The sequence below is a fragment of the Leptonychotes weddellii genome, chromosome 4 (assembly GCF_054177405.1).
Source record: "Leptonychotes weddellii isolate Sample4059 chromosome 4, ASM5417740v2, whole genome shotgun sequence".
Taxonomy (NCBI): domain Eukaryota; kingdom Metazoa; phylum Chordata; class Mammalia; order Carnivora; family Phocidae; genus Leptonychotes; species Leptonychotes weddellii.
The window spans coordinates 65,075,196-65,083,016 of NC_138372.1; the positions used below are offsets into that span (position 1 = coordinate 65,075,196).

Here is a 7,821-nt window from a genome sequence, read left to right on the forward strand (position 1 = left end):
TCCAGCAGGAGAGAGGGTGTGGGGGGCCCGAAGCAGTGTGTGCTCAGCACACCCAGCACCTACACGGAGACCCCACCACCTCCATGCAGCCTGCCTGGGGTGTCCCACAACGTTTATGTAGTCCTCACTGGGTGCAAAGCTCTTTCACATAGACGACTTCATGGCACCCAATAACACATGCACGTAGGTAGAAAAGGAATTATCATCCCTGGTACATGAATGGGGAAATGGATTCAAGGACAACAAGCGATTTATTCAAGGTCACAAGAACTCACAAAGGTAGGGCTGGGACTAGAACCCAGACCCCTGTACTCCAACTGCCTCTCTAATTCAGCATTGTAAAAGCACAAAATCTCAGGGCTTCTGTGGACAGGGCCACACCCCTCACCTCCACCTTCCCCATCCCCGGCAGGACTAAGTTCCAGGGGACACCTCCACGTCCATGCAGAATCCAGGATGAGCAACAAAGGACCAGCAAGGCCAAAGGGGAGGAGACTCAGTACCTGCAGGAGGAATGATGGAGGGAAGAGCAAAAGGACCAGGAGGGCGGGGAGAGCAAGCAAGGAAAGTATGGGGAACACCTCTAAGTCACCTACACCTTGGGGATCTACATTTGCACTCTGGCCAGAACAACGTACATTTGCACCCATGTTTACAGAAATTTCAATATTTTAGTGTTTATCTTGGAGGAAAAGATGGCAACCAGCATTTAAGGAGTACTTCCTGTATATCAGAGACTCTGCTAAGTGCTTTCTCTTCTAATCTTGGGAGGTGGATATAATCTTCATTTTTATAGACAAGGAAGTTACAGCTTAGAGAAGTGAACAAGTATCCAAGGTCACAAAGGCTGGCCTGACTGCAAAGCCCTGCTCTTTTCCTTACACCACATTAATAATGCCTCGGGCCCCAGGCTCTGCCATTTAGAAGCTTGCAATCAGACTTAACCACTCTGTTGGGGATAATCACAGGCCAGAAAGCATTCTGAACTAATGTATCCTCCAAGGAGAATGGCTAATAGGTAATTTGAGTTATAGTAATTCCCATTCGAGTTACAACGATTCCCCTTGCCCCAGCCCAAAGAAATAAGAGGTTGGACTTAAGTTATGGTGCCTTCCTGCCCCTCATCAAAAAGATGGAGAACTTGGGGGAGAAGCAGGCCGCCTTGGGTATGTATGTATGACTTTGAGAGGGTGTGTCTTGGTTGCTGCTGGGCTACAATGCTGTGTGCGCACATGTCCCCCTAAGTGTGTGTGTTTTGGAAAAATGAGGGAAAGCATGAACATGTAGACTCTCAAACAGGCTCTGAGGAACGTACACAAAAAAACAATCACATGTCTGTTTTCATTTCAGTCTTCATTTATAGAAAACATAGGCAGATCCGTTCTATCAAACATCCTGTACAACCCCCAGATACCTAAAATAGATCTGATCTAATATAAAGAGGCTGGTAGTTGGTTTACACATTTAGAAAAGAGGACGTGTCATTTATAGTTAAATCAAAGCTAGGAAGTTTGGAATGCTAATGATAACAAAGAAAATTTTTAAAATGTGCCCAAATGATCTACTTTCCTAGTTATATGGCAGTGACGATCAATATCAGTTATGTCCAGATGGTTAAATGTCCAGATCTAACATGTCCTAGCACATGATACTAGGTCCATACAGTCTCAAGACACAAGAGACAACTCTGGAAGCTTATCTCAAGTACATAAACCTGTCAAGATTTGTTTGCTGCTCTTTTTAGAATGGTCTAGTTTGTTTAGACAAGCATGATGTTAACAGAGCCAAGGTTGTGTGCTTCTAACTGTATGTATGACTTCCAGCTGAAAAAAAGGAAAATTCTATTCCCTGTACTCAGACCACACAAAATTGGATCCAAAGTCTCAGGGAAAGCAGGGTTAGCAACGACTGATAGATAGTTCACTGGAAAATCCGACAACTCTGCTTAGCAACAGGAAAGTCCGTGCATTAATGAAATGTCATGCAGTGTACGGACTGATAACCTATTGGTAAAGAAGGGTTCATCCATCTGTAACTGCCATTTACTTTACTCTCCGACTTATAAACAAACAAACAAACAAGTAGGAACCGTGAGAAGCTAAGTGGCTCTTAACTTCTAAAGTAACATTCCAAGACCAGGTAATACTCTGGACAGCAAAGGGGTGAGGAGGGAGAAATGCGTTGCAAGGACAATAACAAATTACCGGGACACATTTCGTGGAAATTACTCAGTTAAAAATTGCTTTTGAGGGCCGTTTTAATGACTACCTTAATAAGACTAAGTTGTTTCCAATATTCACCGTCACTACTCAAATTACAAGTTGAGAAACTTCTAAGCAATTTTGGGTAGTCGCAACTTGCTGCGGGAAAGCAATAAAGTAACACTGCTACAGAACAAAGCATTTTTGTCTGCCGTTGGTGAGGGGGATCGCGGGGACCTTCGCTTACTCACAAAGCACCACCCCCCACAGTGTTACCAGTTAGTTAATAATCACTATTTCCGGAATCTTTATGCCTTGCAGACTTCCAGCTTTTCCCTGACACACCATCGTACCGGGTGTAACTGGAGGTTGAAAAATCTGACATCCCTGGGCCCCGCCGGAGAATCTCAGTTCACCATCGACGGCTGTACGGCCGAACTTGGAAAAGAAGCACCTGTGCGAAAGCAGAGCGGAGCCTGCGCCGCGCTGCCGGCGCCCGGCCCACCAGCCCACAGCACGCGCCATGCAACGCCGATTTTGCATCCCGGTGGCTTCTCACTCCGAGAAAAACAGTCGGGGCGGGCAAGAGGCGCCCCCCCAGACGGTCTTGTCCCAGGTGCTCCGAGTGGGTTTGGCGCCCGGCTGGCCGCCACGCAACCCAGAAGAGCCGCGGGCCCGGCCCGGCGGAGATGCGCCCCAGCCTCCCCCAAGCGCGCCCCGGCCGGCCCGGCTTCCGGGAACCCTCCCCGCGCCGGGCGCCCGCACTCACCGCTCACACTCGCCCGCCGCCGAGCCCGGGAGCGGGGCCCCCTGTGGCTGCCGCATGCCCTCGGGGCCGAGCGCGACGAGGCGACCGGGGGCCGGGCTCCGGCCGGGCGCAGGGAGCAGTGGAGGACAAGGCGGGCGGGCGGCGGCGCACCTCCTCTCCAGCGGCCTCTGTGACACACCCGGAGCCCCAGGAAAGTTTGGCGGAGCGAGGGGTGGTGCCGAGGGGGCGGAGGGGCCGCGTCCCCGCCCTGCCCCGCCCTGCCCCGCCCTGCCCCAGGCGTCCGACCGTTCCCACGGGAGAGCGCCCCCCATCGGCGAGGCACGGATCGGGGCGCAGGGGCGCTCCTGCGGATGCTAGCCTGCCAGGGACTGGTCCCCAGGAGCGTGGCCGGCCTGGAGGACGAGATGGCACCCACTAAAGGACCGCGAGCCCCGCCGGGGCTCAGAGAGCCCTACCTCGGAGCGCGGTATTGGAGCGCTGTCCCTCTCTCCTCACTCTCCAGGGAGAGATTTGTTTGAAGTGGCTGCGGGTGAGTGCAGCCCACACTCACCCTCCCAGGGGAGGCAGGCTCACTGCCAGGCCAAATGCTTGCTCTAAAACTTGAACCCTAAAGCTACCCGAGGGTGCAGGCAGGCCCCAGAGGCCCAGGATGTTCACGTACTTCTGACCTGAGCCTTTCCTGGGCACCTTTTTGTTGAAACAGGAAATTTCAAAAACATTTCAAGTTCTTGAAAGAGGCATCTTAAGTTCCTGGGGTAAATAGCTCTGGATACTTTGTTTCTCAAAGCTGAAATATAAAGCTTCCACTGACCCACCTTTGGTAAAGAAAGATGCGAAGTGAAACAATGTGCTCAAGACTTTGTTCTCTCTGAACTCTGCGAAGCAAAATGAAGTCACAGACGTGCTAAAGGTGTGGGCCTTTCTGGTAACCTCACAGAGAGAAAGACTGTGAGGTGAATTCCTTCCTACTCATGCTTCAAAAGCTCGGGAAACGCTGAGAGCCTGTGCCCAGAGGTCTGCCTGTAGCCCTTGGCTGTTCATTCGTTCATTGTTCATTCGACATTGATATTGGGACCTCCTGTATGTCAACTAGGAACCATATCCCAGGACACGGACTATATGGTAAACTGCCCCCTACCATCCAAGAAATGCTGCTTTCTCTGAAGATAATATTTTTTTAAAAAAGATTTTATTTATTTTGACAGAGAAGACAGCGAGAGAGGGAATACAAGCAGGGGGAGTGGGAGAGGGAGAAGCAGGCTTCCCGCGGAGCAGGGAGCCTGATGCGGGGCTCGATCCCAGGACTCTGGGATCATGACCTGAGCCGAAGGCAGATGCTTAACGATTCAACGCTTAACACACCCAGGCATCCCTGAAGATAATATTTTAATAATGTTTTATTCTTTATGTGATGGACCTCATCCCAGAGGGCATGACATTCTGCTACACCTCCAGCTTTCACAGGGATATGGCTAAATTTTGAATGACATGTGCAAATTATTGTTGCTTCACCTGGGTGTTCAGAAAATTCCTGTGGCGTCCTACAGATGAACGGTATAGGGAGGGCTACAACTTGCAGAGCTAGTGCTTAAGAAAGATCATGTTTACCGGAACAAGGAAAAACGTGGCAGATGATATATGAGAACAAGATCAGGGGAGTGAACAGCTCAACTCCAATAGCACAGGGCAACAACGGGGTGAACACAAAAATTCGCAACCAGCAGCACTTAGCAAATGCTAATGTGTAGTATGTTGAGTAAGTTGTTTTAACTGTAAATGGGCAACTGTTAACACTGGTTAATGCCTTCTTTTGCTGGAAATTTTTTCCAGGTTCCAAACAACTTATTAGCAAAGGCACTGGGGAAACATATTGTGTTGTAACTTGGGAACTTCCTGAACTTGAGCGTTGCAAAAGAGAACGGGGATTCTGTAAAGCCAAATGTGATTACCTTTAATATATGAGTCCTAAACAAAGGAGAAAGGACAAGGGAACATGGTGAGCTGGGTTGCAAAAGGAAACAGACATTCTAGCTAGATGATTTTTTTAACTAATGTGGGTCAGAAGTGAGGGGAAGGCAAGAAAGTGAGCCAGAAAAGAAATGCAGAGGGAAAGAGGCAGGGAGAACATCCAGCTTATAGACTTATGGGCAGGAAAGGACAAAAGTGACAAGAGACCAAGCACAAGAAAAAAGAAAGATGTGGCCCTAAATTCTCATTTTTGAAAAGAAGCTTCTGGTGGGATTATCCACCAGAACCTTCTTTAAGTCCTTGTAGGGTCTCTGTGGTGTCTCACTTCTCTACCAAAATGTTTTTATTAGTAAAACTAAAGTTAACATGAAAAATGACGAACACAAAGGCTGAAGGTATACTTTGCCTTGAAGATCATCGGCTGGAAAGTCATTCAAAACTTTTTCAACAAACATTTGCTGATCAGCTTCTTATGTCCTGAGTGTTGTGTTTTGTGTTCCTGGAGATACAAAAATTTATAACATTGTTTCTGTAAGGGGAAGAAAGGGGCATTCCACAGTGCTTGATGGAAAGGAATTATGATGGCTTAAGGAGCAATTATAGCCTTGGAGAAACTGTCCACCAATGTCTACTTAGCAGGGAATAAATGCTGCAAAATAAATATGTAAACAAATAAAACTAAAACCCAGCCTGCCACCTACTACAGTGAGAAGCAATACAGGACTCAGGCAAGACTTCTTTCCCTCTCAGGATTTTGCTGTAGCAAAAATGAAAATACATTATAAAAGCATCCGGACTCGGTGCCCCTAGACTCAGGTTTGAGCCTGTCATGCAGGCATAATTCACGTGCAAAAGCAGCCTAGTTCGGTTGGTTAGATTATATGGTGAATTTAATTAATAATTAAAACAATATGACACTGGTACAAAACTAGAAGACAAAACATTAGACCAGAATAGCTATCCCATATACAAATCATAGTAAGTATAGAAGAAGCTGGCATCCTAAACCAGTAGGGAAGGGAAGGCCTATTCAGTCAGTTGCCTTGCTATAATTCATTGACCCTTCGGGGAGAAATAAGTTTAGACACTTATCAAAGCAATTCTCATATGCATGAAAGAGTTAGTTTGTTAAAAACGAGAAAGAACCATAAAACAATCAGAAGCAAATAAAGATTAATATTTATTTAATTTAAAGTTTGTAAAAAATAAAAAATTTTTTAGAAAAAATTTCCAGCAAAAAAATAAAGTTTGCAGTGAACTTTTTTAAACGTAAGAGCAAGGGAAGAAATCACAGAAGAAATTATTAACTAAACTGACTGCATGCAAATTAGATACTCCCACACATAATAAAAGTAGTCCTATAAATTTAAATTTAAAAATCAAACTAAAAACTAGGGGAAAAACCATTTGCAACATATGATAGATGAAAGATGAACACCCTTCCTACATTAGTTATTGAGAGGCATGTAGAAAACTAAAAGATTAACATCAAAACAAAAATAAGGCAAGTATATGGACAACTGAAAAAGAAATACAAATGACCAAAAATATATGAAGATAAATTTCAACCGATCTAATAGTAAGAAGAGTATAAATGAAAATGGGAGACTACTTGTCACCTAAACCAATGGCAAAGGTTTTTGATTACAGAGATTCCCAGTATGAGCTAAGGTGTAAGGGAAATGGGTGACTTCATGTGGTGTGGGTGGGAATACAAATCGGGAAAACTTTTCTGGTGGACAATTTGCAATAGAGTATCTTCCATTCATTCTCAGGAATACAGTTTTTTCACATTTTAATATCTCTAAATTGAGATGCGTTTTACCATTCCTGTCAGCCAGGCAGCACTTGTGATTTAGTTACCGCTGGCTGCCTATATGCACCAAGTTGTGAATACTGGATGTCAGCTCTTGGAAGAAATCCTGGAGCCAAGAGTGGAGCACATTTTTAATATACGCTGCATCCAAATGCTTCCGATGCTTTCAGGCCCAGGACCACAGAGAGTCAAAAAGTGACTCCAAAGAATGAGGAAGTTCAGGAATGAATACCTTAGCCAGGGTTTTTGCTTCTTCTTTCTGGATACACAAGAATAAAATATAAGCTGGGGCTCCTGGGTGGCTCAGTTGTTAAGCATCTGCCTTCAGCTCAGGTCATGATCCCAAGGTCCTGGGATCAAGTCCTACATCGGGCTCTTTGCTCAGCGGGGAGCCTGCTTCTCCCTCTCCCTCTGCCTGCCGCTAGCCCTACTTGTGTGCTCTCTCTGTGTCAAATAAATAAATAAAATCTTAAAAAAAAAAAGAATAAAAATAAGGAAATTGTACTTTGAAATAAGTTCAGAAAACTCTTTCAATAATTATAAAATAAAAGGTATAGTGATAAGAAAGCACTGTGTTTAATTGGCATCATTTTCCTCATTTTCCTGGCATCACATAAAACAGTGGCGCACGTTACAATTTATGAGACCTTGGGTATGATGAACTATGATATATCAAGAACACATACCATTTGTTCATACCATTTGACCCAGCAAATTCATATCCAGAAAGTTATCCTAAAGACACCATTGGAGGCACGCAAAGATTTTAGTACAAATACAAACATTTCAGTATTATTTATACAACTGAAATGTTAAAAACAACCTAGAAGTCTAACCTGAAAGCCCAATAGGAAATTGACCAAATAAATTATCATAAGGGGCACCTGGGTGGCTCAGATGGTTAAGCGTCTGCCTTCGGCTCAGGTCATGATCCCAGGGTCTTGGGATCAAGCCCTACGTCAGGCTCCTGGCTCAGCAGGGAGCCTGCTTCTCCCTCTGCCTCTCCCCCTGCTCATGCTCTCTCTCTCTCTGTAACTCTGTGTCTCAAATGAATTAATAAAAAATAA

General features: G+C 45.4%; 1 protein-coding gene across 2 annotated transcripts in view; it reads right to left on the bottom strand.

Moving 5' to 3' along the window:
* Positions 1-3,155, bottom strand: part of LPAR3 (lysophosphatidic acid receptor 3) — a 74,835-nt gene extending 71,680 nt beyond the window's left edge. For both annotated transcript variants that reach the window (XM_081818686.1, XM_031031924.2), the window contains exon 1: positions 2,971-3,155. The gene's annotated coding sequence lies outside the window, so the exon portion shown is untranslated. The remainder of the gene's footprint in view (positions 1-2,970) is intronic.
* Positions 3,156-7,821: the final 4,666 nt, after the last annotated feature.